The following is a 26,610-nucleotide window of genomic DNA, read 5'->3' on the forward strand; positions in this document are numbered from 1 at the left end:
GCACCAAGGGGGATGAAAAGCCTGTTAAAAACAAATGTAGGAACAAGCGAACGAAACGAAAACGGCAAGCCAGACAACGCCAAGGACGGGAAAGATAAGAGTCCCTAGTTGATAGCTCCATGCTGTAGCTCATCTGCGGCCCCTGTGAGAGATTTTGCTAATTCTGTTTCTTCAAAGCAAACAAAAGAAAAGGAAATAAAGTACTTAATGAGGCTCCCCTTATTGCTTTGGGCTTCAACTGCCCCCAAAGGCACTGGATAAATTTTGGCATCCCCTGCTGCCCCATGTGTGAATCATGGGGATGGTGGCCTTTTCCGAGGGCTAGAGGCATCAGTTCAAGCCTAGACACGATCTTTTTTTTTTTTTTTTTTTTCTCCCTTTCTTAAATTGGAACAAGTAGCTAACAGGTGGAATAGCATCAAGCCCTTCAGAGGGTAAAATAACATAGCCAGCAACTCCTTTGCAGGAGAGTTTTGTGTTGTCTAGGCTGTTCATCATGCCTGCACTGAACTTCTTAAGGGGGAACAGAGCATCTATTTTTTTTCCTTTTAATTAAAAGGACTGAAGGATTTCTTGTCATAAAATGAAGGATTATGCTGAACAAGTAGGATATACTTTATTTTCACTTTCTTTTTTTTTTTTTTTTTTTAAATGGGCTGCAAGTGCTCAAAACCACTCCCCAGCCACCTCAAATCTGGTCTCCAAGATGGAGCCTGGATGGTTGGAAGAGGAAGAGCCTACTCCCACCTCAGAAGATATCAATCCTGCACAGTCTGGCAGTCCTGAATTCACAATAAATGACAAAAATAAATAAAATCTCTTGGCCCTAAATGCCAGCAAGGCCATTAAGAAGATGTGTACACAATGAAAGCAAATATATGATTAAATAACCTCTCTAACAGTATTTCTATAAAACGCCTCTCTAAATAACACAGAGGGAGAGGCTTGTTCAGTACTGATTAACCTCCGTTTGGAAAGACTGTTTATAGTGAATCATTACAGTCAGCTGATTAAAAATGAATTAAATCTAACAGAAAACAATTCCCAGACCCTGTGTCTCCCTGCCAGTTTGATGCCAAAATCAAAATAATAATCTCTGTACCACTGAAAAGAAAACATGGCCTTAAATCACCTAAAGGGTGAAGTGGAGCCCAGAGACTGGGATCACCCACCGGGCTGCTGGAATAAGGTTTGAGTGGGGTCATCCCTGGGAAGGATTCAGTAAATAACCCCAAAGAGCCATCTTTTCCTGAGGGGTTAAGTCAGTCCAGGTCACCTTTCTGATGTCTCTTTTGCAGCAATGTTCCCATGGGTTCCCTGCAAGAACTGACGTGGGGTTCTGGGTTTCGTGATGCTGTTGAGTATTCAGACCTGGTGCCACGCACCTTCAGCACAGATCTGCTGTACTGCTGTAAAGGTAATCTCAATTACTAAATCTAGTTATGAAGGGGAATAAATCACCTAGAATTTCTTTTCCTTTTTTCCCCTTTAGGAGAGCATCTTAAAAATCATAAAAAAGAATAATTAACCATCAAAGCGAAGCTGTCCTGACACTTTAACGACAGCCTATTTTGAGACAGCAAAAGTGCAACTCAGCAGTTACATGAATGTCACAGAGCTATAAACGTTGCTTCAGCAAAGTTCCTCCTCTTCCCTTCCGCAGAGGCAGCTTCTGCATGGTGGCTCCTGACACATCCTTCCTGGTCTTGCTGTAGCTCCTGTCTCCCCAGGTGATGCTTTCTTCCCATCTTACTGTTTATTTATCCCTCCTGCTTTTCCCATTCGTTCACATGGGCATTTATCCAACCCTCTGTCTCTCCAGCCCTTTGCTTTATGCAGCACCACTCCTGCTGATCCGAGACCTCAAGCTTCCACTCTGAGTTTGGCCTCCTTATATTCTCAACCTTTGCCTCTTTTCCCTCTGTCTCTTTAATCTGCGTATCAATCTTGTTTATGGCCCCCATCACCCTGTTCATCTTGTGGATGTTACTGGCGATTTAATACGACCTGTACCCGTCTTCCCCATCTCCCCATCCCATCTCTGTGCCCAGCTGTTCTCTGTGCCAGGCAGGCAGTCCAGCAAAGGCCTCTGGCTTTTGGTTGTATTTACTCTATGTAGCAGCTCCGGAGCAGAAACTCGGCACTGAAATACGTGGGAACGCTTTCCCTGAAACACATTTCTCCCCATTTTGGGGTTGTTTTTAGAGGGCTTCTCCTGCTAGCAATGTACGAAAAAGAAAGGACAAGAAGCAAACTGAGCTGTGGCTCATCAGCCAAAATCCTGCACACCAAAGACACTACAGGGTTCCCGCGGGGACTATTCGGGCAGTGGGAAGCCCTCTTTTAGTGGTCTATAATTCCAGGCCACGGAGGTCTCAGAGAGGAAATATATGGAGCATTAAGGCAGCTGGTACCCAGCCTGGACCAGCTGTCCCTGCCAGCCTCTGGGGCTTGTGAGGCTGCTGGCCGGGGCATGCAAAATCTCCCTGCAAATCAAGCAGTTCCTGCAGTGCTGCAAGAGCTGCTGGCCACCCAGGGAGTGTAAGCTCTGATCATGTTTGCTTGGTTTATGAGAGAAGACAAACAAGGAAAATAGGATTTTTCTCATTTCTCTTCCTGCCTTGGCCCCAGCAGCCCACGGCAGTGGTGCCCACGACCAGTGTGCTTTTAGCCCATCTTGCAAATTGCAGAGAAGTCCAGATTTGGGGCCGCAGCGGCCCTGGGAGCTCACAGAGGGAGCCAGTGCTGCTGATGAATCACGTTTGATCCTCCGATCTCATTTGAAGCCGGGTGCCCCAGTGCCTTGCCTTCATCAAGGTCGAGCATTCCCCATCAAGTTGGGAACGTGTTTCTCTGTCTAGCTCCAGGACTCGTGAGGAAACAAAAGAAAGCTCATTTTCTCGCCAATTTAATTTTTAGCTTGTCAAGGACACCTGATGGTATCAGGGCTGGAACGTAACAGCTCAGCTGGAGTGGATCCCATCGGCTTTCCCGTGGCTCTGCTGCACCAGGCGGCGAGGAGAGGAGTGCAACCAGCTTTTGGCTTTCACCCATGGGGGCCGTGTTGCCAGCGGGCGCGCTGGGCTCTGACGGGAGTGTGCCGCTCCGGCATGCCTTAGCAGGACAAGCTGTGAATACCTCGACCCTCCGCTAGGCATATTATCTCCAGGCAGATATCGGAGCTCGGGCACATCCACGTCAGAAGCTTAGCGAGATTTGGGGAAGGATTAGATGTTGAAAGGGATAATAAGAAGAGTCTCAGCTACGTTGGAGAGGATAAAAGCTTAGGAGGGATAAAAGCCCGCGGTGCTGCAGGGCGTGAGGCCAATGCTAATCGTCCGGCACTGGGAGCAAGTCCTTCCTAGGGAAGTGATTTATCACATCCATGTGTCAGATTTTTGCCAGCCCCATTTCTCCTGGCCAGGACCAGCGTCTTCAGTGAGCCTTCCCTGCAACAAACGATACAATTTTTCCCCTTTTCCCCTTTCCTTCTGTGTCACCCAAGCTATTTCTCTGCCCACCTTGGACAGTCTGAGTGAGGGCACATTACATCTAGGTCCTTGCACCCGGTGCCAGGCCCTGGGCTCTCTTCTGCCAACGGGCAAGCAAACAGGTGAATCCCAGAAAACATCGACAAAAGAACCTATTTCACAGCAGCAATGACTCCCCCACACCCTGGCTCAAGAAGGCCTAGTCCCTACCTACCCTGTGGGAATGTTTCCCTCGTACGCCCAAAAACACAAACAGGAGATTTTGTGTTGAAAATGGACTTCTTAGTATCCTTAGTGTCGCATGGGCTTTGCTGAAGAGCCAGTTAAGCGTGTGCTCAGGCACAGGGCAAAACCATGATCTAGGATCATTACAGAGAGGTTTCCTAAATATTTTTGGCTTGCAAGTCTTTTGGGTAATATTGAGCAGTCAAAGCCAGCAGATTCCCTATTCACTGCTATAGCTGAGCAGTATCACAGGGATTGTTACTTTTGTATGTCCTCTCTTCAAGAGCCCTGGGTTAAAATATATGCAAGAAATAATTAAGGAAAATGGCCTGTAAAAATGGTGGTGGAGCCAAAAGAAGGAAGCAAAGCAGAGATTTTTGACCCATTTGAGTAGAAATGTGCACCTATTCCTGTGCAAAAAGTATTTTTAAGTGAAAACAAGTTTGGAAAAAAACTCCTGTGCCCAGAAAAAAAACCTCTCCTGTTCCCAGCATTAGCTGCAATGACAGTTGTAGCCAGTCACAAGATGGATGGAGAGTTAATATAGTCCTCAATCCCCCTGGCCCATTTGTATGGACAATCAGGCTTTCAGAAGGACTTATAAATATGGACACACAGGAGTGTAATGACTCCATGTGAGGCCAGGGGCCATCCACTGCCATACTCTGTCTCCAGCAATGAACTTTTCCAGGTGCTTTATTAGGAAAGGGAGAGAAACCACCGAGTGGGCTATTAGGGATAAACTGCCCAGAGGAGACATTTATTCACAGCCGCAGGTAGTTAATCGTTGCATTTACGCCATGAAGCACAGAGAGTTATGTCTATTCTAATGTCTTTTGTGTCCTGTTTAATACGTCTTTGAGCGTTGTCATTGATCGCATGAATGATGGATCCTCCTGGGCATCGTTCTGGCTCCTGCTGGGGAAGCCAGAGGGAGGGGGGAGGTGGGAGGTACCCCGGGTCCTTCCCAGGGGAAACTGTTCCTTGTAGCTCTAGATTTGTGTTTACCACTTTGGGGTGTTATGGTCAATACCATCGCCCTTGTGATATCAATACTGGTAGAAAGGGGTATCTTCTTTGCACCCTCCTCATTCTGCATGCTTCATGGCAGTGTTCAAGGGAGCAGAGTCAAACTTTGCTGTCTCATATGCTGAAATCCACCCATGGCTCTAATCATGTAATCAGCTGTTACTGGTGCCTCCATTTGTGCTAAGCACTCTAAACAGTGTAGTATGCCTTGAGGAGCTGCATCATCAGTATATAATGGCCTTCTAATACCTTAAGTACTAGTTGCTCTCCCATTCTTCTGTGCATGCCAACAGCACTTTGTAAATGTTAGCGAATTTAGTCTCCTGGTGCTCACCTGATCATAAACACTCTTGTTTTACACAAAGGGAGACTGATGCTGGAATGCGACTGTATCTCAGCAAAGCTTCCTGCTGTGCTGTCCCATTCCCAGGAAACATATGAATTCAGGGTCCTTCTCATACAGGAATCAGGTGGTGGGAGTGTTTGTGGCTGGCAGGGCAGCACAGTATTAGGTATGTTCTCCATCTAGGAGCTTTGGAGATCCAGCATGACAACCCCCATCAGAAATGATCTGGGAAGAGCCAAAGCACCCAGAAGCAGAAGAACAGATTTGCTGACCTCTGTTTTCTATGAGCTGGGGATCACTCAGAGGAGAGGCAGGAGTGGAGAAGGTAATTAAAGCTAGAGTGAAGGAGCCCAGTGACTGTATATTTTCTATGGGTCCTCTTTCTTCCATACCATCTTGGCCCTTTTTGTCGTGGGTGGGAATCAACATTACAAGAGTCAAGAATCCCACAGAGACCTGGCCATCAACCTCTGAAATCTGCTCTTGAGACTTAGGCAGAACAGTGCATTCAGGGACCCACCAGCTCTTTCTGTCCCCCTCCCCCAGGAGAAAACAAGTTCACATTGACACTGGGGACCTCCTGGACCCAGTGACTCACCAAACCCTGTCAATCCCGTATTGTTTGGCCAACATAGAGAATGGATTATGCCAGCATCGATAGCACAGCACAGCTAAGCACAGTCATCTCCTCTGCAGGTCGGGGGAGGCTCTGACTCATGCCAGCAATGTGGGAAGGCACACGCCTGGTGGCAACGGGTGCTGAGAAATGAATTCCCCTTGAGGGCCTGGGAAGAAACCCACCCCATTGTCCTTGCCACAGGGATGAGGAGTGACTGGGGCTGAAGCATGGAAGTGCCCAGCTTCTTCAGTATTGCTAATGGTGGCTGCAGTCACACAGCGACAAGAGCTGTGCTGGACTCATTACCACCTTTTCCCAGCCTACTGCTTGGGAGAAATGAATCAAGGGGTCAGTGTTGGGGCCAGTCCTCTTTAATATCTTCATCCATTCTCTGGATGAGGGGATTGAGGACACCCTCAGCAAATTTGCAGATGACACCGAGCTGGGAAGAAGAGTTCATCTGCTTGAGGGTAGGAAGGCTCTACAGAGAGATTGGGGCAGGCTGGATTGATGGGCTGAGACCAGGTGCATGAAATTCAACAAGGCCAAGTGCTGGGTCCTGCACTTGGGTCACAACAACCCCATGCAGCGCTACAGGCTTGGGGCAGAGCGGCTGGAGAGCTGTGTGACAGAGAAGGATCTGGGGGTGCTGGTCAACAGCCGGCTGAGCACGAGCCAGCAGTGTGCCCAGGTGGCCAGGAAGGCCAAGGGCCTCCTGGCTGGTATCAGGCACAGTGTAGCCAGCAGGAGCAGGGAAGGGATCGTCCCCCTGTGCTCGGCGCTGCTGAGGCCACCCCTTGAACACTGTGTTCAGTTTTGGGCCTCTCACTACAAGAAGGACATTGAGGTGCTGGAGCGCATCCAGAGCAGGACAACGAAGCTGCTGAAGGGGCTGGAGCACAGACCTTACGAGGAGCGGCCGAGGGAGCCGGGGTCATTTAGTCTGGAGAAGAGGAGACCTTATTGCTCTCTATAACTACTTGAAAGAAGGTTGTAGTGAGGCGAGGGTCACTCTCTTCTCCAGAATAACTACCAAAAATAGTACAAGAGGAAATGTCCTCAAGCTGCGCCAGAGGAGGTTCAGGTTAGACATTAGGAAGAATTTCTACACAGAAAGAGTAGCCCAGCATTGGAACAGGCTGCCCAGGGAAGTGGTGGAGTCAGTGTCCCTGGCAGTGTTCCAGAAATGTGTAGTTGAGACACTTAAGGACATGGTTTAGCAGGATGACTTTGAAGGGTTTATGGTTGGACTTGATCTTAAAGTTTTTTTCCAACCACTAGGATTCCATGATTTTGTGTTTCTATGCAGAAGGTGAATGGCGTGGATGTGGCACCCCAAAGCATTGAGAGGTCTGCATGCTTGGCTCAGCTGTCACATGAGCCTCTTTGGAAAATAAACGTCCAGAAAACACAAGGCACTGGTGCCAACCTGATCTGCTCGGACAACTCCACACCACACAAGTGCTTATTAAAAAGCCATCAGAGCCCACGCTGACTCAAGCCATATGCTAGCGGGGGACAGCACACACGCTATGATCAGAGCAAGACAGGACAGATGTCTACAACAGCACTATCTTGGCACAGTGTGGGACGACAAGGACACATCTTGCTCTCTTGCATGTCACTCCAGATCCCTGGATTGAACTCCACTCCCAGGTGAGCAGCACATGGAGAGGGACTGCTTCAGAGTGACCTCTGGGGATGTGGAAGTGACTCTCCTGGGCTGTCAGCAGCGGCACGAAGACAAATCCTTCCCTGCGATGAATTACCACGACTGTCTTCAACTTGCATTGCCCCTTACTCAGTGTAAAGGTTACAGCATGACACTCACATCCAGGTAAACTTGGGACAAGCGCCTTTCTCTGGTTCTGGAATGGATTTTGCATGCAAGCAGGCCATGGGAGCCTGCTCCAGCTTCTGTATTGTGCTGCTACCTTGCATAGGAAAATACAGTTACATCAAATGCAAAGATCAGAAATCCCTCAAATTTCACTCCCAGCATTCATTCTAAGCCTGCTGTGAGCTCTGTGCCTCTTTCTCTTTAACGAGCGAGGAGTCTGGGCCTCTCCTCTCAGATGGCTGGAAGCTTGCAGATGACCCAGGCCTGCCTTCAGCTGCAGGCTTGGGTTCGGGGCACTGCAAGCTGCGCTCCCACAGGGCTGTCTCTCGCTGGCTAGTGCCAGAGCAGGAGATGGGAGAGCATTTCTGCAGAGCCTGGGGCAGCAGTCTTGCACTGGCTTTGCTCTGGGCACTGCTCCTTGGCTGATGGATTAATCAGCTGCAGTTAACTGGCTTCATCCCAAAAGTGCCATCAAGCCACACCAAAGTTTATAGACTATGCTGTGCAACACAGATTTCAGCTAACCAGACGTCTAGGCTGAAGACAGGCTGGCCCTCCCAAATGCCACTGTGCCATCTTATCAGTCACATCCTTCCCCTTCTGTTTTACAGAGCTTGGCTATTCCTCACCATGCTGTGCTGAGCTGCTATTCTCCAAGGATCATGTTTCCCCATGTCCAGTGGGGGCTCAGAAATACTGCAAGGCTGGCAGGGAAATGGTGCAGCTACTGCAACTACTCAGTTTCTATTGCTCTCTGCACCCAGGAATGGCAGTGGTGCGGGCTGTGCCTCCTTTCCCCCTAAATTGCTGCTCCTGCCTGGGGCAACACAGTCCTGCTGATCCATCAGCTCTCACGAGGGACTCTTCTGAGATTAACAACCAGCCGCCCTTGCCAAGACAATCGTTGTGGAGACTCGTCCATTAGAAGCCAGCCTTCCCTTCACATGAATTGCTGAATAGGGTCATAAATTTCCCCCACAGCTGGTCGGCATGCTTGGCCAGACCACGTCAAAGGACCTGGGTAAAGCCAGTCTGCAAACAGCGTGTCAGTGCCCAAGAGGCAGCGATACCTCACAGGCACTTCCAGAGCAGACATTTTTGAAAATGAGCAAAGGTAATATCTTACTCTTTTCTGTGGTGCAGTCAGGACTGCTTTACCCACCCTAGGACAAATGCATTGAGAAGAAAGGTTTTGCCCAATGAAAGTGCTGAGTTCCCCAGCCCTTAGGAGAAGCCCACTGAGGAAGGGTCAATTTTCTAGGAGGGAGAGGCAACAACTGCCCTGACCTCACCTCTGCTGTTGGCCCAGAGAAGCATAAGGATGAATGCTTTCCAGCTCAGCCTCTCCTGGTCATTAATCAGACAAGGGGAGGAAACAAAATCAGAGGCATATTGCAGGTTTCTGGAGCTCATCAGCTAGAGGTGCTGTGTGAATGGGGCCAGCACCAGGCAATCAGTAGTAGGAGGACCAGAGCAGCGCTCAGGAAAACAGCAGCAGAAAGGACCATGGTACCCAGCCCTGGGCTCTGCAGATTTGGTGAGTAGAACATTCAGTATTGCACATCCAAAGAGTCCAGGGATCATTGTGAAGGGAAAAAAGCTGCAAAGTTTGGTTTCAGAGCTGTCTTGGATGGTCCGTCTCAGACCCTCATACTGGGTTTGGGCAAATGCACAACAACCTTCCCAAATGCGCTCTTGAGGAAGAGTCTTCCAGCAGCATACTGTCTGAAGAGCACATCTAGGGGAGCTGGTCCTGCTTGGCACCCTGTGGCAATCACAGCTGGGTGGCAGGAAGGGACATTCACCAACAGCAGAGCTTGGGGCATGTCTGCCAGCACCACAGAGCTGTGCTTCTGATGTGGCAGCCGTTTCAACCCACAGAATTTGACCATTCCAGGGCCTCCTAGACAGTACCCCGATACCAGCAAGTGGGAAATCATACAAGAAGCCTTGCCATCCTCAATGTTACACTAAAATCAAGGACAACTCAGCTTTCACCTGTGACTTAATGTGCATTTTTTTAAGTTCAGATGTAAAACTGAGGTCCTTGCCGTTTATAGTGATTAAAAGTCCCCTGGTCCATTCTGCAAAGGGTAGGCATATTAACCCAGTGAACTGGCTGTGCTCCACTAACCACATCCTCATCGCATAAATTCCCTTGGCATTTTAAACTGCTATAGTGCTCTTTTTCTAAAACTGCTGCCTACTCTTGCTTTGCTCTTTTATAAAGCAACAGAGATGGCTGTATGTCGAGGTTGGGCATTTGCAGTTTCTCTTACTTCTTGGCAATCCTGTAGCACAAGTGATGTTACAAAGAAGAAAAAGCCCATTACCAAAGCCTCAGGCATAAGTACATCTCTATCATAATGAAATAATTTCTTTTTGTTCCAATTAATATCCTCAAAATGCATAACTAGAAAAGAAAGATCACTTGCATATATCCCTTGATGCTCCCAACCCAGGTCATCCATGCAGTAGACAGACATCAAAGTGGACATTAGACCAACAGATCTCGCAGCTGACTAAAGTCTCTAATCAAGGCCTCTTTAATACATCAGTCTTGTGCTTTTCTCTGCTTTGGTAGGACTCTTATAAGTCACAAGAAGAAAGACTGGGCAAATTAACTAGAAAAAAATTCAACAGAGGGAGTGAGGAAAAACTACAAATCAGCAATATGAGTGGCTGAAAAACAGTGCTGGTTGTGTTGCTGTCAGCTTTGGCAGGGGCGGGTCTGTTCATTTTTTTCCTGGAGGATGTGTGTTTTCCTCAGTTCCTCTTGTCTCCTAAAAACTGTGTCTCACTTTGGAGGAAGAAGGAGACTAGGGGCCAATTTTCATGAAAGCTGGGGGTATTTAAGATCTTCGAAACCTTTGAAACCATTGCCTGAATGGGTTGAAATTCAGAAGTTAGCAGGGGGACAGATGGGTGCATCTGTGTATGCAGAAGATGTGATTGCATAAGCCTTGTTTTATAAGAAACTAGAATAAAAATGAGCTAATGTGAAGCTCTGAGTGGAGGATCAGAAGAAGATGCTGACTCCCTAGAGATGATGCAGAGATGACAGGATTCAGCTTGCATTCTCTCCAAGGAAAGGCACCAGTGGCAATGTGATATCAGGAACAATAAGGCGAGATCAAACAGTCTTATCCACAAGAGGAACCCTGCCCCAGCAGGGAAGAAAAGACCTCATGTTGCCTCGCTCGTGCACGCAAGCGGGCAGCAAAGGACCAAGGGATGGGAGCTACGAAGCCCTGTTACCCATCAGGAGAGCATCATACCTATGAAGCAACTCTTGAGTATGGCTCCCAGTGCTCCCTTGTCCTTCTGCATTCATACTCACCTCTCTCCTTCCTTCTTAGAGCTCCCTCTTTAATGAAAATCTGCCTTACTTGATCTTTCCTTCTACCATACTGTTCATCTCTTTCTGGCATATGCACTCATGCTAATTTGAGGAGCTGGCTGAATTTGCCTCAACAAAGAGCCTGAAGACTTCCCTACTCTGGTCAATAAAATAAATAAGTAAATATAAAAATAATTTTAAAAAGTAAAGAGGCATACATCCAGCTGCTCACTATGGATGGGCTTGCCCTGACTGAAGATGTTTCCTCTTGGCCTGCTGAGACGTGATCTGCATTGCAAATGAAATAAAAGGGAGGTGATCACCTACACATCCATGAGCATCACCTTGCCATGTTGCTGAAGATCACAGCTGAGTTTGCTTGTGCCTTGCTGCCCCCATCTGCACATGCCAGCCAGGACCCCCATGTTGAGACACTCCTCATTCTTAGCTATGAGCCCTACACTGGATGCCTTCACCCTGACACCACTGCCTGCTAACTCGCTTTTTACATTGCCTCTGAAGATCTTGCCCTCCCTTTTCCAGTTACCTGTCTCTCTCTCTCTTTTCCTCTTAGCTCCTCATTGTCACTCTCACTCTTGCCCTGGTCCTACCAGCAATAACAACAGCCCTTCCCCAGCATTCCTTTAAGCACTTTGCAACTCATTCCCTTCTTTCACTCTCCTTATCTCTTCCCCTTTCATCTCCTCTTTTCTGATTCTGTTCTTTTGTGTTGCTGTCTTTCTCTGCTCAGTCCCTTCTTATCTCTTCCTCCCTCTATCCCTCTCTCTCTCCAGCTTTGTTTACACCACTAAAACACTTGTCCAGGTCATGCACGTTTGCCTGATAAACACATTTCCATTGATTGCTTGAAAGGAAATCCTCCAGAGCAGCAGATTCTTAGCTCTGGGGATCAATAACACCTCCAAATCCCTTTTATCCCCGTTCCTCAATCCTAGCCACTCAGAGTTTGGAGGTGGTGGGACTCATGGGCAAATGGCTTTTGGAGACCCACTCCTCAGACAGGGCAGAAGACTGAGGAGCTGAATGAGGAGCAGGGATTGCTGCACCCGGTGATCAGGAAGGGCTCAGGGGCACCACATTGGCAGGGCCTTATGAGGCCCAAGAGAAGGTGCTCAGTGAAGGAGCAGTGCCAAGAAGACTGTGCCAAGCCATGCCACACAGCCTTAGGCTTCATCAGCCTCTTGCTAAGCCCTGCATGCAAAAGACCTCCAAAACTGTGAGAAGCTCCTGTGCAACACCCTGCAAGAGATGGACTCCCTCAGTGTGCTAATGCACTTGGAACAAGGAAGCTAGTGCATTTCTATAGCGAGTGATTTAGCCGTAAATCTGCAATCAATAAAGAGAAATTTAAAGGGATTAAGCTTGCTGCCTCTGCTGCAAATGAGATACTCCCCATTGGTCTCTGCTCTCCAAAAGCCGCTCGACAGCACATAACTTCACTGCTGCAGGATCTCGAGGCCTCCTCCGCTGCCACGGGGTTATGGTATAGCAATGAACTATATCATAATGCTCTAGGGAAAGTCCTAGAGCAAAGATTTCTAGGCTTGTGAGTAGAGCTGGGACCACCTTCTCCCTATAGCCTGACACTGCCCAGGTCTGGAAATACGTTTTCCAAGTGGTAGAAGGGGAGCCTTTACTCCCACCTGCTTGGAAAACAGAAACGCCTTGGTGAGTGGCAGGTGAGAAGTGCGGCTGCAGGTACCAGCCCAGGGTTTTGACACACTCCTGGAGTCCTTACTGATGCCAACTGTTCAATCAGATTTGTCCATAAGGAACCCCTACCACCAAGTCCTGCTGTGCATGAGCTGTGATTACATCTGCGGAGTTTTGTTTTCTCTGCATTGGACAAAACAAGATTCTCAATGCTGAGGAAACATTTAAAATTTCAGCATGAAGTTATGTGTCCCTTCAGGAGCCAAGGCCTCTTCTCTGTGCCCTGTGTGGCTCTGGGAAGCAGCAAGGTAAATGCAGCTTTCAGCAACCTGCTCCCCCACTCATGTGAGAGTGCCGAGAGCTCCTTGATGAAGGGCGGCGTGACATGAGCTCCCGATGAAGGGGAGGACGCTTCCAAAGAGCTAATCTGAAGGTGCAGGATGATAGAGGGAGATGCTGGGCAAAACAGTCCTGTGGCCTGAACTTGTCTCTGTGGCGGCTGGCTTTTTGTAGAGCCAAACAGTAGGTGTCATTCAGCATCTAAGTGTTATCTTCATAACCACTCAAAAGATGGGTCTCCAGGGGCTTGGGAAAGCGCACAACTCTCGGTCACAAGAGGGGACCTGACACAGTCCTTCTGGCCCGCAGCATGGCTGCTGTTTGAGAGCTCCCAGAAGCTTCTTGTTGCACAAGAGCAGGGCAGGAGGGCAGGGAGGACACTGTGCCCATTGAAACTTCCTGCGTGCTTGAGGGATGTCTCAGACATCCCCAGGTTTTGCCTATAGAGTTATGGAGCTAGCAAGACGGTGGTTGCACCACTTTAAATAAAAATCCTCTTGATATGCTTGATCTCCTAAAGTAGCAAAATATCTAGTTTTAGGTCCTAACAGTGAGGCACATTTTACCCTGAGAGGAGGTGTGCAGGATTACAGCATCATCTCCTGGAGATCTGGGACACGGGCTTGACGCAGAGTGAATGACCTTTGATTTTTCCCAAGCAAGTGCTATCAGGAACGGCAGCACTATCATCTCCCTTGCTTTCAGTGAGAAGGCCATAACATGCCAGAAGCAGCCCACATCATTGGCTAAAGAGGTGTTTTTTTTTTTGCACTAAAGATGTAGAGGTGCTAGAGCGATGGTACAACCTATTGTCAAAATCAATGCCTAGACCCCCACGAGCGCTTCACCTTCTTTGGTGAAGCACAAAGTGGCTGAGAATTGCAGCCAAATGAGTCTTGCGATTTGTTATGGGGGAAAAATAAGTTACAATAATAAAGCATGGGCTAGAAAACCAGCCCAAGTGCTCTGAAAGGCAAGGCTGTCCCTACAAACCCTTGGAGTCCTGAGCTGAGGAAGTCAGCAGAGCACTGCAGGGTGGGACATGAGTCACTCCATTGAACTCAGAGTTTCCACAAGGCTTTAATAAAGTCCTTCCACAGAGGCTATGAAGAAAACTGAGTGGTAGAGTCTGTCATGAGGCTGTGAGAAGGGGACGGATCGATCATCAGCTATTGCTGTGCACGCGCATTAAGAGAGGGACATCTCAGTGAGCCATGCAAAACACAGTGTTATTTAGGGCAGCAGTGTCCATGGGAGCTCCAGGAGAGCCATAAGGCAGAAACTGGCTGAGAGGGTGAGGAGGGAAAGCAGGGCAAGATGTGGGAGGTAGGGAAACAACTTGAGCAGCTCCCACGAACACTGACAGCTTCTGAATTAACTGCTACCCGCTCTGGAGAAGGTGATGTGCAGCAACTTGTGCTGGGCTCTGCCAGGGGAAAGGAGCATCATGGGCAGAAGGCGAGCTGACTCCAGGCCCACATCATCCCCAGGGATGGCCAGGGCACTGGTGCTGCCCATCAGGGACGCGTGAGGCATCAATCTGACGCGGCTCATGAAACCTGCCCTGCCGAGATGGATTTTTTAATTGGATTGTGACAAACGTTTAATACCTAGCGGAGCTCGCGCCGGCACAGTTAATTAAGACTATGACTAATCCAATTCACTCGTGGGAGCCTGGGAGGAGATGAGCGCGGGTGCGCGACTGCACACATGTGGGGTGGAAGACGGACGGGGTGAGACCATCTGCTTGCGTGCATGCAGGGACGTGATGAAGCAGGGCCTTTCCCTCCTGGTTTTCTCTTCCCCATTTTCCCTTTTCTGGAGGACCTCAGAAAGCCATCACATTTTTCCTTGCTTGACCTTCCCCATCAGCCAGTGCTGCACCAAATCTGGATGGGGAAACAGAGAGTGTGGAGTGGCCTCGGCTCCCCAGTTAGTGCCAAGGGGCAGAGAGATGCTAACTGCAATTAGTGCACAGCAATATCCAGCCCCATCCTGGCTAATTGGGATTATTGAATAATTGCTGGGTGCGGCGAGAGAAGAACTGGCACTTCCCCAGCTGCCCGGCCTGCTCAGAGGGTTTCCGACCACGGTGGCGCCAGCTGTGGCAACATCTGCACACTGCTCGCTGCTGAGTTTATCAAGAAGACAAGAGGGGCTCTCTTGGCCAGGGAGCTGGGGCTGTCGCGGAGCGGCGCAGCACAGCGTCTGCCCCAGCCGGGGAACAGGGCACGGATTGAACGAGGCGCCCGTGGAGGCGGAGGGGGATAAATGGTGCTTTTCAGCCGTGCCGAGAGGGGCTGCTCGCCGCTGCATCCCTGCTTGCGGGGAATAATGACCCGAGCTGAAATTATTTACTAAATGAAGCCCTTCTTCAAGTGCTATCCTGGTGCTTGCATTACGTAATGAATTAGCTGTGCGATTAAAGATAAGTTTAGCGCCTGCGCTTTGCAAAAGGGCTTTTGCCCAAAGTCTCGGCACAAGCGAAAACTCATGGGACTGGGGCACGTGCCCGGAGCCAGCCAGGCCATCTGCATGGATGAGGCCCAGAGGTGGCAGTAAAGCCTGGCCGCCGGCAGGCCCCAAAGACAAGAAGAGCCACTGAAGGGCATTGAGTGGCCTCCGGCATAGACGACACGTTCTCTGCGCCTCCGCTCCCGCCGGCCTGCGCTGGAGCCATCTGCCCGCCTCACAAACGCGCTCTTTATTTCTAGCCCGCTGGCAGCAGCGCGACAGGAAGGATGGTGCTCAGCACAACGTGGCCTTAGCCAGTGGGGACCCTGCTCTTGCCTCCGTATACCCTTATTAACCTGTCGTGTTTGAGCAGACGGGTGGCCCTGGCTCACTTTCAATGCACTTCCTCTTAATGCACTTTCTTCCAATGTAGCTTAAACGCACTCACATGCGAGGCCAGGCATGTGGGCAGCTCAGCCAGGGGAAAAGCATGGGGATGACTGTGCAGTGGCCTTCCCCAGCCTGCATGGGACTGGAGTGATCCTGACTCGGCTGTGGAAGCACCATAGGTAACGCCAGAGCCCACGGCCCAGGGCTGTGGGGGATCTCAAAGTGAGGCAAATCACTGCATCTTCCGCAAAACTGCCCTTGAAAAGAGGTGCTTGGGGTGTTTCCTGCAATCACTATGCCTTTGGAAGGGCATGAGGCCCATGAGTATCTGATGTTTCGTAGTGTGGTTGTGTTTGCACAAGGCGCCCACAGAGCCCCGCTGCCGCTCCCAAGCGGAGGACGGGGTCTGTGGCTGCAGGGCCGAACCCAAACACAGACTTCACTGGTGGCATGTGGATCACCTGCCACAGGAACTGGGCCCAGGAGAGCCTTGGCTTTTGGGTTTTAACAAAGCTTTTGAGCCGCATTAAACTCCATTTATACCTCTATAAATACAGATGGCACCGAACAGGAGCTTTGCCAGGCCATTTATAAGCTCTCGGGGGGAAGGTGACATTTGGCAGCAGGGGCAGCTCTGCCGCGGACCTGCCAGCATCTCCCAAGCCCCTTGTGCTGCCTCCCAGCTGGCAGGTCTGCACCTCAGCGGCCCCAGCCTCGACACTCATGTGCCAGCAGGACAGCAAGCAGTAGCTGAGGGGATATTATGGAAGTGAGCAAAGGATTTTTGAAATGAGGAGTCATGAGATGGGGAAGAAGGAAGAAGCAGAAGGCAAGTGGAGGTTGGCTCAGTTCCCAGCTGCAATCCCTTGCCCTTTCTGCCTCCAGTCCGGTTGCCCCAACCCTGAGCGCCCTAATGGCCCCTCATCCACGTCCCTTGAGCAGGGAGGAGAGGAGGACTGAAGCATGGCCATGCTCAAGTCTGGCCTTAATAAAGCAGAATGGAGCTGCTTGCTAAACCAGATCTGTGTAGTGCCAGCCACAGGCGAGCCTGTGCTACTGGCATGCCAGTGACACAGAGTGAACCAGCTCCACAGTGGCGACGGGATTTGCCCTGCTTTGCTGTGTCCCCTGTGCTCAGCTTGCAGTGAAGGACAGGGAGAATAGGTCCTTTCAGGCCTCACAAAACCCAATTTAAGCAGCTCCTTTTGAGAGCAGCAAGAACGTAGTCACCTGAGAGGGACAATCTTTATCTAAAGGTCAGCGGAAGTGGTGCTGGGCACCATGGGATTTGGTTCAAGTGGTCTGTTAACAAAAGCCTGGGCTGCCTTGCGAGCGATGCTGGGCAAAAGCTTGTGCTTGGGAAAACCCATACCCTGAGCAACAGCTGCACAAATGGCACGTGCCTAGACAGCAAAGCCAAATCCTGCTGGGGAGGAGCTGGGCAGCTCGATTCCGGGTCCCAGGGAGGAACTGCAATCACTCTGGGGCTTCAGAGAGGCTGGGACGTGGGCAACAGCCTGCATTGCCACCCTGGCCAGCGCTTGTTCCTCCAGCTCTCCTCCTAGCCCAGCCTGTCTCAGAACAGGGGGCAGCAGCCTGTCTCCTTGGGGCAGTTAGAGATATCTCTGCAGTGAGGGTTATGTGAGGCCAAGAGCAGTGACTTGGTGGAGGGGACACAGCTGGGACTGGGCCATGGGATGGGGTGGGGGGACAGCTGAGTCTGATGCCATTGATGTTTCCTGTCTCATTACAGATACAATTAAAAGGGAAGCGGATGATCCTGGCACTCCCGCCATGGCTCGGGGCTTATCTTTTCCACTTGGGCAGCTCCATCAATGAAGTGACTTCATCCACCGTCAAATTTATGACCACTTCATGTTTGTTTATATAATGTGTTTAACCATCTACTTTAAACCCTGTGCACCCATACTCGCTAATCAACATTTCTGGTACTCTCTGCACTCATTATGCGCTCGGTAGAGAGGAGTGCAAGCACATGGGAGGCCGGGGGCTTGTGCTGGAGACTGGAGCCACCCCAGGGTGGGAAGAGCATCCCCAGGCTGCAGCACCCTGTGCTCGGCACGGCGCTGGGGCGCTGGTGATGCAGCTGTGCCCATCCAGGCTCCTCTGCTTGGGAGCATTTGGCTGCCAGCGGGCACAGGAGGCTCCTTGGAGGGCAGCCCTGCAGCTGGGCATGCAGTGGGGAGGGCAGCCAGACCTGTGAGCCTTACCCTGAGCTGAGGGCTCTGCAGGCATCTGCTCTGTCCCTCGCATCGCGCCCACCCCTGCCGGAGCTGAGCCCAGGACAAGCTCCCCGGTGCTCCCTGGCTCACGTCCTGCTCTTCCCCCACAAAGTCACCGCCCCGCTCACCTGTCTGCCCTGCCTCCTCCTCCTGCAGGCTCCCGGAGCTGCATTTTCGCTGCCTGCGGACACAAGTCCCCGGGGACTTCCCTCATGGCAAGGGGGAAAGCCGCAAGGATGCGGCCAGCAGCAGCTTTCCAAAAACCTCTCGCAGCGCTGCCCTCCCTCCCACAAGTCAGCAGGCCCTGAAGTCCTGTGCCGGCAGCTACTGAGCTGTCCCCAAGACACCGAGGCTTTCCAGAGGAGCATGGCACAGCCCTGGGCAGCCAGGATGTGAAACTCCCCCAGGTAGATGCAGGAGGGAACATTTAATCCAATTCAACTCCCTGAGCCCGATTCACCCGGTGGTGGCATAGCAGTGAGGAGCTCCTGCTGTCCAGGCACTACGGCAGGACAGGCAGGAACGCCGCCTCCCTCTGCACTGCACAGGACCCTGGCAACCCATCGCGCCTCTGGAAAGCATCTCTGCCCCTGCCTCTCCCCCCAGGACAGATGGTTTGTGCCAGGAGCTGTAACAGGTAACCGCTAATGGAGTGTGTCCGATTCATCTGGGCTGAGGAAACACCAGCACTTTCCCCTTCTCCAGCTGCTTTGCCACCACCGTGCTCACCTTGCAGGAGGAGAACTTGGCCGACTGGCTGAGACCTTGCAGCTCAGCTCATGCTCAGGAAGTACCAGCTGGGTGTGAGCCTGCGGCAAGCCTCTTACAGGGCAGCCCGGCGGGCTGAGCTGACTGCTTTGGAGACAGGCGCTATGGAGGCAGAGGGAGGAGGAGGCCTGAAAGGCCTAGGAAATTCGCCGTGCAGTGGTGGAACAGCTCTTTCCTCTGTTGTGTTTCCCCCATGCTGGTACCCAGTGCTCCACCTCAACTCTGCCTGCACCAAAGCGATGGGCCGCTTGTGTTTGCCCTCTGCATTTTGGCTAGGAGGGCATGAAGCAGGACCAAAGTCTGGGTTTTGCTCCCCAAAGCAGCAGCGTAAAAGATATCTCTGAGCAGCCAGCAGAAGAGGCAAAAAAAACACATCCAAACTTTGAGTGGAGATTTCAACCAGAAAGTGCGGATTAACATTGATCCCCCTGCTCAGCAGAGAGCCTGGGTGGCTGTGGCAAGTGCTAGCAGTGTCTTAGGAAAGGAGGCAGTTGTGCATGTGTGGGGATAGCTGTACCTGAGGGTTTCCACCCTGCTTGCATTGCAGAGCCCAGCCCGAGCATGGGGTGTCCGGGCACACATGGAGCAGAAATTGGGCTCAGCCCATGGTAAAGGGGAAACACAGGAGGGAGGAACTGGGGTAAAGAGAAACAAGCACAAAGAGACACCCAGCATGATGCGGGACAGAGCATTTATGTGACCAACCCAACACTTCCCCTTAATACACAGCAGGATGCAGCCCCCTCGCAAGCCCAGACCATCCATGACACAGATGCCAGAGGCCAAATTTCTTTAACCTCATCCAAACAGAAGGAACTTAAAAAAAAAAGAAAAGAAAAGAAAAGAAAAGTGAATGCAGCAATCCTATTACCCCTTTCCCCACAAATGCACTGAGCACTAGCAACTGAGCTAAACTCTGCACCGAGGGCCAAGCCAGCCTTCCTCTCCGGAGACCCCTGAGTGACTTCCGTGGCCACCCTCAGCTATCACACACCTTCGAGGGGAAAAAGGGCGTAAGAGGGGTCTGCCCCACGGCTGAATGCGCCGAGCCCCAAAGCCCTCTGAGATGCAGAGAGTGGAGCCCCTGGAGCTCGGAGCACTGAGCGCAGAGCCCCCGGAGCACAGCGCCTCGCAGTGCGGAGTGCGGGGCATGGGGCACGGAGCCCCCAGAGCGCGGAGCCCGCGGAGCACGGAGCGCTGAGCTCGGAGCCGCCGGAGCGCGGAGTGTGGAGCGCAGGGCATGGAGCCCCCGGAGCGCGGGGCGCGGAGCCGCTGGAGTGTGGAGCCCCCGGAGCTCGGAGCCCCCGGAGCTCGGAGCCCCCGGAGCGCGGAGCCCCCGGAGCGCGGAGCTCGGATGCTCCGGAGCTCGGAGCGCGGGGCGCTGTCCGCGGTGCTGAGGGCGCGGGCGGGCACTCACCGGGCTGCGGCGCCGGGCGGGCCGGCGCCTCCTGCCGCCGCCGGAGAAGAAGACCAAGAAGAAGAAGCCGGGACGAAAGTCGGGCGGCCCCGCTCCACCGGGGGCAAATCCTTCCCGCCCCGGCCCGGCCCGGGCTCGGCCTGTGCGCCCTGCCTGGCGCCGGCCGCCCTACCGTCTGCTGCGGCGCGGAGCGGCGAGCGTCGGATGGCTCCGCCGTCGCTCCCTCCCCTTGCTTAAATTTCAGCAGCTTTTTTTTTTTTTTTTTTTTCCTTTTTCCTTTTTTTTTTTTTTTTTTCCCTCCTCTTCCCTCTTTTCCCTTCCCTCCCCGCTCCGGGCTCTCCCAGCTCCCTGCAAACAGCCACCTAGTGGGCAGAGACGGGAGGAAAGTCCCGCCCGACCCCCCTCCCCAGCAGTGCTGCATCACCTCCCAGCCAAGCCTCCTGCGGGGCCCGGCGGCACCGGCGCGTCCCCCGCTGCGGGGGCTGCAGCTTCTCACAGCCCCTCTGGGCGCAGAGAGGCCATGGGGTGTGTAGCGCAAAGCAGCGGCTCGGAAATGAGTAGCACGAGCGGGAAATAGCAAGAGGAAATTGCAAGGGGGCAAAGCATCCGAATAGGAGCGGGCAGGAGAAGGCAAATGCTGCAAGAAAAACAAACTAACTGGTTTGGGGCTTCTTATTCCTAGCAGTGGATGCAAACCAGCGTGCAGGCTCCCCCTAGGAAGGTTTAGGTCTTCTCCCTCCCCAAAGGTTAGCAGCAGAGGACACTGTCACTAGCGGGGAGCTTTCCTGCCTTGCTGGACACTGCTCGCTGTCCGCCTGGCCAGCAGCGAGGTCAGGCCCACAGCCCTCCGTCTGCGCAGGGAGAGGGAGCTGCTTCTGCAGGAGAGGGAGGCAGCAAGCAGGAGCACCAAAGACCTCCCTCATCCAGATACTCTGGCAGTCATGTCCAGCTTTCTTTCCAAGCAAGGTTGGAGGAGGTTGCTGCACAGCCACACAGTGTTATCCCCTGGAGGACCTGTAAAAAGTCTTTTTCCTGGCAGCTGACCTCTCAAAGATGTCCAGGAGAATTTGAGTTGACTTTTTCACAAGGACAAGTGCATGTCCTGCACCTGGGGAGGATTAATCCCCAGGCACTAGCACAGACTAGGGGTTGACCAGCTCCACGGAGAGGGATTTGGGAGTCCTGGTTGACACCAGGTTAACCATGAGGCAGCAGTGTGCCCTTGTGGCCAAGAAGGCCAATGGGCTCCTGGCTGCAGCAGGAGGAGCGTTGCCAGCAGGGTGAGGGAGGGATCCTGCCCCTCTGCTCAGCTCTGGGGAGGCACCTGGAGCACTGGGTGCAGTTCTGGGCTCCCCAGGACAAGAGGGACGTGGAGCTTCTAGAGAGGACCCAGCGCAGAGCCATGAAGATGATGAAGGGACTGGAGCTTCTATCACGTGAGGAAAGACTAAGCGAGCGGGGCCTGGTTAGCCTGGAGAAGGCTGAGAGGGATCTGGTCAATATGTTCAAGTACCTGAGGGGTGAATGTAGGGAGGATGGGGCCAGGCTCTTCTCGGTGGTGGCCAGTGACAGGACAAGGAGTAATGGGTACAAGTTGAAGCGCAGGCAGTTCCATCTCCATGTGAGGAAGAACTTCTTTCCTGTGAGGGTGCCAGAGCCCTGGCACAGGCTGCCCAGAGAGGCTGTGGAGTCTCCTTCTCTGGAGATCTTCAAGCTCACCTGGATGCCACGCTGTGCCCTGTGCTCTGCGTGTCCCTGCTGGAGCAGGGGGTTGGACTAGGTGATCTCTAGGGGTCCCTTCCAACCTTTAGCCTTCTGTGATTCTCTTTGCAGGTTTGGAGTCACTGGAAGCTGTTTATGAATTCCTGACAAATTCAACCAATTACTATCACTCAGCCCAAATACTGCAGCAAAGATTCAGAAAAGGCTATACTGTTGTATTTTAACATATTCAGAGATTTCTGATTCCTTTTGACTTTGAAATTTATCTGAATATTCAGAGCAATAAGCCCTCAAAAGCTTTTTGCTCAACAAGAAACTGCATTGTTGTTGGTGGAGGGTTGTTTCCAGCTGAGCTGGCGAACCACTGTTTAAAGAGAAATTCCAGCTAATTACACATACATCTTCAGACATAGTTTCCACAGGTGGCTCACGTTCTCCTAGCAAGCTGATCCTTCAGCTAATCCTCATTCAGCTCCTGAGGAGTCAAGCAAGACCTCCCTTAATCCTGATGAAAAGACGGCCCTGACAGTACCTGTAGCTCTGAAGGTAGGACCTAATTTCCTGGTTTCCCCATGTCACTCAGGCAAACTGCCTAGTCTACCTCCCACTTGTGCAAAACAAAGGTGCGCTGTGAGACCGAAGGCCATTAATAACTCTGAGACACTTCAGCTCTGCAGGTAAGTGCTTGCTTAAATGCAAAGGAGTCAAGAGCACACCCACACATGCGCATGTGCCCGCAGCTCCAAGGGAGGAGGCAGTAATCTCTGCAAGCATCAGAAACCAGAGGTTATTAAACCTGGTCAGCGTCCTCCTGAGCAGGAACCAGTGATGCGGTGCCAATCTTGCTGAATTGGGCTGTGAGGCAGCTCTGCTGTCAGTGCCAGGGCCACAGTTACAAATCCCATCCCTGGCGAGGAAGGGAAGAGAATTATCAGGGAAAAGGGACAACTGGGCAAATGCCTCCCCCAGCCAAGACTGGTAACTCCAAAACATTTCCCCGGCCACGCTGAGTAAAACAAGATCCCCTTTGCAGGGAGGAACCCCAGCAGCTTTCACCTCTCCTCCCATTGCAAGCTGTATGGACAGCGGTGCTGGACAGGGGAAGCTCCGACCCGAATCAGCATGTGCAAGGCAGGAACACCTGGTGCCGCTGGTGATCATCACGTGCACGCAGACGTGCGAGCCGGGGTCCCCGGGATGAATTAGCAGGGAATTAAACATATGTCTTCCTTTGCCGAGGTAAAGAATTACAAGTAGGGCCTCTCCAATTCCATCCATCTCCATTAAGGGCAAGGGCATGAACTACCTTTTGCACAGTGAAATCCCACGCAGGTGCCACGCTGGGCCCCCGGAGCCGGGTGCTAAGAGGGAGAGGGAGCGGCGTGAAGTGCGTGTGATAGTAAGAAGGTTTGACTGTAATCGCTGAAGCAATAAACCCAAATCTTTAAATCCAACTAATACCCTGCAATCAAAAATCAAATTATCTGCTATCCTGCAAGAGCCAAACCTGGGCAAAGGCGCTCAGGTGTGCAGGAAGAGGCAGTGGGGGAGGCAAACAAACAAGCAAAGCGGTGGCACCGGGAGCCCAGGGAGCCAGAAAACCTGGCCTGGGAAAGCCGGAGGGAGTGGCAGAGCTGATGCCTGTGAGACAGCAGTGGTGCTCAGTCCATCAGCAGCACCTGGGCCTCAGGCACCCAGAGAAAGCAGTGCTGAAGGGATGCCCCAAGCCTGGACGTGGGGCCTCGACCTGCAATGGGAGTCTCCTTTTATTTTTTTCATGATGACATGTACAGTTTGTCTAATGTTTTTATGCAAGCAATAAATATGGATGCTCTTCAGCATCCCCGTGAATTCCCAGTGCTCCAGCAAGCAGCTTGCCATAGGTACTGCTCTTTACAAAACGCCTATTAGAAGAAGATGGCTGTGCAAAAGCACCCGATGCATGTGCACTTACAGACCCAGAGGACAGATCCTTAAGCAAAGGCAGTGGCATTAAACAGCCTGTGGAAGAGCTGGCGGCATCCTGGATGGCATCTTGGGTCTGGCCACTCCCCAGCCCGAAATGGCCCCAAGGAGCCCCAGGAGCTCCAGCTTTTGCCCCAGAGGCAGAGGCTCTGCACAGCCTTTGGCCATAGTCACTGCACTTAAAATCTGTGTTCAGGCAGGGGATCTGGTAAGGAAATGAAGCCGTGGTGGCTGCAGGCGGCGTGGGCGGGAAGGTGGCTCGGAGTGGGAGGGAAGGTGGCTCGGAGCTGGGGACCATGCCCTCAAGGAAGACTTGGGGCTGGGGCCCTGTGAGAAGCGCCTTGCTCACCCCCTGCAGCACAGGGAGATGAGAGGAAACATCACGCTGGGGAGAGCTTGGGATCAGCAGGGACAAAGACAGATCAGAAACCCGAGGCAGGCTGGAGCCCGAGACGCGCCGGGCCGGGGTAGCTGTCCCCGCACCGTGCCTTGCCACCGTCCCTGCCTGCTCTGCACTGCTGGCCGTGGCGCCCACAGCAATTCCTCAGTGCCAGGAACATGGAGCCCAGGCTTGAGCTCCTGTCAAAGCAAGGACACACCTGGCATGGAGGAGAGAGGAGTCAGGTCCAGAGAGGTGCGAAAGGGTTGGCGCTTCCCCTTGCTCTGCTGCATACAGGTTGTTAGAGGGGAAAAAAAGAAAAAAGATGATAAAGATAAACATCTGAGAGCAGAGCATGACAGCAACCCTGCTCCATCGTTCCTTTTCTTCTTTTTCATCAAATTATGACCTGAAATCACTGAATACATATTTTATTATGCAGATAATTCAAAGGATGAGACTGAGGCTTTGTAAGGCACAGTCACATTAGGAGACAAAGAGGAGCCATTAATCTCTTAAGAAAAAAAAAATAAAAAAGGAGGAAAGGAAAGCTGCGGCGCGGGGGGAGAGGTTGTAACAGGTCCCCATTTCTCCTCCCTATTGGTTGAGGGGTAAACCAGGTGCCCCGGCTCCAGGCAGGCCAGACTTGCATTGCAGCTCCCTCCTGGCCAAGCTTTGCTCCTTCGCCTGTGAGCGAGCAGGTAAACAACATGCAGCATTCTCACCGCTGGTTCCCACGTGTTTGTTATTCTGGATTAATTTTCGAGCTCAGGTGTCGCAACACTAGAGCCCTCCTGCTCTCCCCGCACCCGAGCTAGCCAGGCTGTGGTGCCTGCGTGGTACCCCCATGGAGGGGTCCACACAGCCTCGCCTTCAGGATAGCTTCAATTCGATACTTCAGTACCTCAGTCCTTTAGCCATGGAAGGGGAGAGACGGGAACATCAGCTCCAAGTCTTTGCCATCACCTGAGCATGGAGTGCTGTCAGCAGGAAACTGTCCTGGACAAATGGGCTGTAGAGCCTTGTTGGAGACTTTTCCATTCCATCTTCTGCCCATCAGTGTCCTCTGGGAGCAGCACCACCAGCCCTGCAGGCAACGAGGGGTCTCCTCCTGCCTTGGCACTCTTCCCCATCTGGCTTTGGGAGGTCTGGCTCTAGGAGATGGAGCCCACTGGAGGGTGAGGTGCAGCTTGGGGGCTCTGGGGGCGGCAGGGTCAGAGATGCTTTGGCTGGAGGTTGCTTGTCCCCCTCCGCAACGATAGCCTCACCACTGTGCCCAAACCCCTCTTCATCTTGAACATGTTTCCTTGCACTGTTGTCCCACGGCTGCAGCCTCACGTGCATGTCCCCCAGCTCTGTACTGAGGCAAGGTTGTGGCCCATCTCTCCTGCATCTCCAAAAGGCAGGTAACGCTAGACCTGCTTTGGCACACTGTCACCCATCTTTTATGGCTCATGTCCAAAATAATCCCCATCATTCAAGGTAATCCAAGAAACCACTGGAGCTGGTTTAGGGAAGCAGACAGGTGTTCTACGACTCAGCTCATATTGTCCTCTTGTGAACACCAGGAACATGTCCTCTCCTGTCACTGTGCTGTCATAGCTGCCTCCATAGAGGGCTCTGAAAATGAAGCTCATCCTGCTCATAGAAGGCCATAAGTAACATAGGTTGGAAGGGGCCTTAGGGATCGGCTCTGAAAATGAAGCTCGTCCTGCTCTCACAAGGCTGAGGACCGACCTCCTGCAGAGCAGCTCTGCAGGAAGGGTGTCATGGTGGATGACAAGGTGATCATGAGGCAGCAGTGTGCCCTCATGGCCAAGAAGGCCAATGGGATCCTGGGGTGTGTTAAGAAGAGCATCTCCAGCAGGTCGAGGGAGGTGATCCTGCCCCTCTACTCAGCCCTGGTGAGGCCACATCTGGAGTATTGTGTCCAGTTCTGGGCCTCACAGTACAAGAGGGATGTGGAGCTGCTGGAGAGAGTCCAGCGCAGGGCCACAAGGATGATCAGGGGCCTGGAACATCTGCCCTATGAGGAGAGGCTGAGGGAGCTGGGCCTGTTCAGCCTGGAGAAGAGAAGGCTGAGAGGGGACCTGAGCAGTGTCTACAAATACCTCAAGGGAGGCAGTGAGGAGGATGGTCCTGGCTCTTTTCACTGGTGGCCAGCAACAGAGCTAGAGGAAATGGCCACAGACTGAAGCATCAAAAGTTCCACAGGAACTTAAAGAAAAATTTCTTAACAGTGAGGGTGACAGAGCACTGGAACAGGCTGCCCAGAGAGGTTGTGGAGTCTCCTTCTCTGGAGATCTTCAAAACCCGCTTGGACGCAGTCCTGTGCCACGTGCTCTAGGTGACCCTGGGTGTGCAGGGGG

At 52.2% G+C, this 26,610-nt stretch overlaps 1 protein-coding gene and 1 long non-coding RNA gene across 3 annotated transcripts in view; one reads left to right on the forward strand and one right to left on the reverse strand.

The window, feature by feature from the left end:
• Positions 1-20,580, reverse strand: part of TNR (tenascin R) — a 77,096-nt gene extending 56,516 nt beyond the window's left edge. For both annotated transcript variants that reach the window (XM_088524861.1, XM_088524860.1), the window contains exon 1: positions 20,176-20,580. The gene's annotated coding sequence lies outside the window, so the exon portion shown is untranslated. The remainder of the gene's footprint in view (positions 1-20,175) is intronic.
• The window catches only part of LOC148594670 (uncharacterized), a 372,746-nt gene that overhangs the window by 82,804 nt on the left and 263,332 nt on the right, over positions 1-26,610 (forward strand). The gene's annotated exons all lie outside the window — the stretch shown is intronic.

This window comes from Tinamus guttatus, unplaced genomic scaffold (assembly GCF_059628265.1).
Source record: "Tinamus guttatus ecotype Peru unplaced genomic scaffold, ASM5962826v1 Tinamus_guttatus_pri_ptg000215l, whole genome shotgun sequence".
NCBI classification, from domain to species: Eukaryota; Metazoa; Chordata; class Aves; order Tinamiformes; family Tinamidae; genus Tinamus; species Tinamus guttatus.